We start from the raw sequence: 5,472 nt of genomic DNA, 5'->3' as shown, positions 1-5,472 counted from the left end.
TCAATTGGCTAATGGGCTTGAATTGATTTGTGGGCAAGATTCCATCATCAAAAGAAATAAATCTCAACACAATAGTATTCCTGTGAGTGTGTAGAGTCGTAACATAGATGTTCATAAATGTTAGTTTCCTCAATAGATTCATTGGTACAGTAAGGCAATTAATGAAACGAATGACCAATATACTTCTCATGCAGCTCAATGGACCCAAGAATGTTTTTCACGATCAGCTATTAGTTAACGCACCACATTGGGATGGCCATTTTCGAAACACAAGGAGAACTTTGGAGTAATCTTATTAGTCCCGATATGTGCGTTATGTGTGTCTGGGTGTATTTTCTTCTTAAGCAGACGTCAAGGCGCCTTGGCGTCTGGTTGCTCCGAAAATGCCTTGGTTCCCTGCTGGGCAATGAGTCGTGTGTGTGGGCGTGTCATACACATGGCGCTCTCTATCTCTTGGCGGCAACTGCAGGCCTCTGTGATGCTGGATGACCGCTGAGTCGGCATGACGCTCGTCCCTGACGGTGCCCGATTGTGCTCGAAGCTCGTCTGCTGTTCGCCAGCTCCGACACACTTCCTCTCAAAGTGAGTATATTTTAAATCGGTAAAATATTGTGTGCATTCATTATCGTTTTATTATTACAACAAAGTAAAACACAAATGTCTTAAAAGTGATGACAAAGATGAGGAGTGGAGATGTCTAGTTTTGCAGGGGTTTGAGGTTCAATTTCAGTGGCCACCCCAGTTAATACCGCGGATGTAAAAGTCATCTGAGCAATATAGATTGTGGAGAAGCGACTTTTCCACCAATTGAAAAGCTCAACGAAGTGGCTTATTTCGTGGAAATGTAGATAAGCCAAATACTCTAAACTTGTGATGTTGATGTGGAGGGAAAAAAAACGGAAGACCTGGAGAAAAATCCATGCGACCACTGAGACAGACGTGGAAACTCCAAATATACAGGTGTCATGGTCGGGATCGAACCCAAATCCTTCTGCATACAAGGCGAGGGAGCAACATTTCACAACTGCGGCGCCAATTAAGATTGGACCTTGTGTATGTATACTCTTTGGTTTTTTCGGTAAAGTCACGTAGGTAGAAAAAGAAAACAAAATAAAAAAAATTCTCACGACGTTCGGATCGCAACACAAGCAATCGTCCTCAGGCGGAAAAAATAATCCAGAGTGGAACTGCTGATAGCGCGAGAGAGCTGTTACAACAAGTGGTTATATATGTGGCGATGGGCAAGCAAGCTGGGTCTGAGATGGAAAGCAATTCCATCCACGGACGCAAGCAAGTCAGTTGTGTTAATGGGGGAGATTTATTCTGCCTGAGGACGACCGTTTGTGTTGCGATCGAAACGTCGTGATATATTCTTCTTTGGTTCTTTCGGTAAAGTCACGTAGAATGAGAATAAAATAATAAATTGATAAAATAAAATAACACAATAATATTCTCACGACGTTTCGGCCACAACACAAGCGGCCTTCATCAGGTGAAGGGAGCGAGACTGTCTGGTAGGACATAGCACTTCATTGGCATGAAGTGCTATGAAATTGGGATTTCATTCCAGTGTATTATTTTCCTACTGCCAAAATTATTTCAGTACGATTTATTTACTTAATATGAAACAACTTTCCATGAATAATGAAAAAATAAAATAAGGTACATATAGTAATAAAAAATACATTTACAATTGTAAATGTTGTACATTTAGGCTCCTACATAGCCCGCAACATTTACAATTAATGACACATTGTAAATTGTTAATGTTGGATGATAAAGGTTGACAATGATGGTGAATGGTGAAACGTTTAAACTAAACTATTGCATTTGCTATGGAACACCTTCCAAGCTATTCGCTACTTTTCAGAAGCAAACTGTTGACTAATGATAGCTGAACGTAGAAGCTTATCACGTTGAAATTCATAGCAGCCAAATAATCTAAACGCAAATTTGTAAATGTGTAAGGGTAACGTGAACAGCAAGAGAAGGTAGTTTCAATGGGAATGGAGCAGGCTTAATCGATAGTGGTGGTGAGTTTGACGACACATTTATATTCAAGAGATCTAACCCAAAAACCTCTATTATGGAAAACATTGGTCACGAAAGCTGACATGTTAAACGGAATAAAAACAAACATTTGAATCGAGTGTAAAATAAGTGTGCCCATTGATTTAATGATTATCAAATTAAATTTGCAATGCAGAGGTTTCGTTGATCAAATCTAGCGTACATTAGTGTAAATGTTTTTTTCACCTAAACGAAATAATTATTGTGCAGTCGTGCTTGTGATGTCACAGGGGATTTTCTAACCACGTGTCATGACAGGAAACCTGTAACAATGCGTCACGGCCGGAACTGATGACGTCACCACTGGGAGTGCTATAAGAACGCACGCTCGCACTTGGCACTCACACACGGACTTTGACAACACAAGCGGCAAGATGCTGATGCTACTGCTGCTGCTGTTGCAGTTCTGCATCAAATTTGTCCGGTTCCTCTTCTCCCTCTTCGTGGGCAACATATGCAAAGCTTCACATCTCATCCCCAAGCCACCATGCCCGAACCCTGGCACGGAATCACTGGCATGGACTTTGGTATTGCTCATGATTGGGTTGATGGTCATGACGGTTTTCATTCAGGTCATGAAGCGGCGTCATTGGAAACATGGTAAGTAGAAACATGCGGTGTGGGTGTATGGATCTTGATGTGAGGTTGTGAATCTCGATATATATCTGTCTGAAAGTGCGTGTGTATGTATTTGTGTGGGAGTGCGTGAAGTTTCGTGCTTTTATTTTTTCATCACGTTTCCTTCGTTGATTAAAAATAAATTTGTAATAAGCGGAGTTGAAAAAAATTGAGCATAGCTGTAAACACATCTCATCATGTGCTGGCAACGTTACCCATTACATGCTTTAATTGTAAAGTTATCTTCTATATTACCCGCTGATAACTCAAGACACTTCAAATTTCAAATTTTATCGAGGGTAACTTTTCCACTGGTCTGTAAACAGACGTGGAGATATGTCAAATACAATACAGTTGCAAATAAAGTTATCACTACATTGCAGAGAAAGTACATTTTCTATTTCAGTCCCTTTCCTAATGATGATCCCTGTTTCACACTTTTCAGCCTTGTTAACGTTTGAAGTGCAAAACGCGATGCTTCGACAGCAGAACGAGAATCTGGGGCGGAGAAGATCGAAGCTGCACGAGGAAAACACGACGCTACGTGCAGGGATGGAGGTGACTCGTCAGGAGTTCGTGGCGATGCAAGCGGAGACGATGCTACAAGAGCGAGCGATGTGGCAACATGGGATGCTGCGTCAAGGAAATGAGAGGCTGCATTTGGAGAACGTGACGCTGCTTCGAAAGAAGGAGACCCTCCTTCAGGAGATTGAGACGCTTCGTCTTGCCACTGCCGCCGCCACCGCCGTTACCAATGCCACCCCCGCCAACACCGACACCAATGCCAAGGAAATCACCGCCACCGCCACTGCCACCAGCACCGCTATCAATGCCACCAACAGTACCGCCATGGCCAAGAAGAAAAAATCCAAATTTTCTTGGTTCAAAAAACATTTTCATTAATTTATGATGGGGGCAATTTTGGGAATAATTTAGTTTTTAAATTACCCATTTAAAAAGTCACACACACTTACACACAAAAACATCGACAACCTTCAGCATAAAATACCCATACAGGTGCTTTGTTTTCGTGGGGCCGTGTGATGGTTGAGGCCCCACCACTGAGTGAAACTCTTCAGGTTCATCCGACTGGGCATTTGCTCTCATTACGAGACACAGAGAGATACGGATATAGACATGGAGACAGTCAAGGAGACACACGGACACGGAGATGAAGACAAAGGTCTCCCTATAGCCTTGTTGTATATATTGTTTTGAAAAATAATAATAATAAAAAATACATTCTAAAATTGTAATTTTATCAAAATAAAATAGTTATTGAAGTATGCAAATATATTCAAATTATATAAATTAGGCTCGGCTTCGTTGTCTCGGGTGTATTACCAATACAATGATTTTCGCTTTAACTTTTACTGATAATGTTTTAGTGTTATTACGTCCGGTCTCAGAATTCAGAGCTCGCCACAGGATACAGTTCTTATAATTAAGATAATTACGCATGAACTGAGGAAGGAACCACTCAGACTCTTCTGTGTTAAGAAACTTTAATATCTAAAAACACTCTAATTTCCGAACACACTTAATGATCGAAATTGCCACCACAGTACTCCTGTATATGTCCTACTCATCGATCAATACAATTAACCCTCAATGGTTGTGTGATGCCGCCGCCACGGAGCCGATCGGCGGGCGGCCCACCTGCGATCTCGCCGCTCCGAGCGGCGAGGCCGACATTGCTCCACCCCACCACCTCCCCACCCCCCCCCCCACCGGAACACACACGCACGCACTCCCCCCCACCATTAGAGCGCGTGGGGAGACACCCTGGCCGACAGGTTTTCACCCAGAAGCCCTCGTAAAGGGATAATCTTCACGGTTTCCTGCAGCCAGGAATACAATTAACCCTCAATGGTTGCGTTGTTTAAACTGAGCAATAGAACAATAGGCTAACTCCTCACAGTAGCACGTCAATACACGACGATAGAAAAAGTCCTTAAAAATGACGGAACCGTGCTCAAGAAACATGTGGCCAATGGCAAAAGTGGACATCAATGAAATAATTTGAAAGATTAAGCAATTAACAGAATGTCTCTAAACAATAGTGTATGTTCGGCTGTGTAGGTTTGCCTAACAGATGCTTATCAATTGGCTAATGGCACATCAATTAATTCGCCGGCAATATTCTGTGATCAAAATAAATATCTCAAAACAATGGTATTCATATGAGTGTGTAGATTCATAACATAGATTATTATAAATGTTTAGTGTGTCATCAACGAAGTCATTGGTAAGGTTACGCGATGAAGGAAACGAATGACTAAAATAATTTGAAATGACCCTATTCATGCAACTCAAGCGACAGAACAATGTTTGCACGATCAGCTAATAGTTAACACACCACCTTGAGATGGAAACCCTTTTAGAAACTTGGAACAATCTTATTCGTACCGATATGCGTGCAGTGTGTGTGTGGGAGGGCAGTCACCACGAGGTCCAATAATTATAGCGGACAGTATGGTTTGAGTTGTCCACCTACTATTACTGCTAACTGTGGTTCTTACGAATCAGTGGCTTCTGCGGTTCAGCATTCCTTGTACGGAAAATACCTCAAGTCCTCAGCAGGGGCGCCTGGTCGGGGTGTGTATGTGCATCGAACACACGGCGCTTTTGGCTGCACGCTTTCTCACACTGGCGCCCGTGCCTGTGCTGGCAGGGATGATGGATCCGACTCCGTCTGCATCGATGTGCGCGATAGTCCCATCACAAGATAGCGCTCAGAGATCGTCCACTGGGCTGGAGCGCGTCACTCCACACCCCCCCCCC

General features: G+C 42.8%; 1 long non-coding RNA gene across 1 annotated transcript; it reads left to right on the top strand.

Moving 5' to 3' along the window:
• Positions 1-472: 472 nt before the first annotated feature.
• On the top strand, positions 473-4,866 carry LOC142908012 (uncharacterized). Its single transcript, XR_012931550.1, has 2 exons — positions 473-582; positions 2,329-4,866. It is a non-coding gene; the product is annotated as an uncharacterized LOC142908012 (long non-coding RNA).
• Positions 4,867-5,472: the final 606 nt, after the last annotated feature.

The sequence above is a fragment of the Petromyzon marinus genome, assembly GCF_048934315.1.
Source record: "Petromyzon marinus isolate PM22_M1 ecotype Great Lakes invasive population chromosome 68 unlocalized genomic scaffold, UKy_Petmar_22M1.pri1.0 chr68_unloc.1, whole genome shotgun sequence".
NCBI classification, from domain to species: domain Eukaryota; kingdom Metazoa; phylum Chordata; class Hyperoartia; order Petromyzontiformes; family Petromyzontidae; genus Petromyzon; species Petromyzon marinus.
This window is presented reverse-complemented; position numbering and strand designations above follow the sequence as displayed.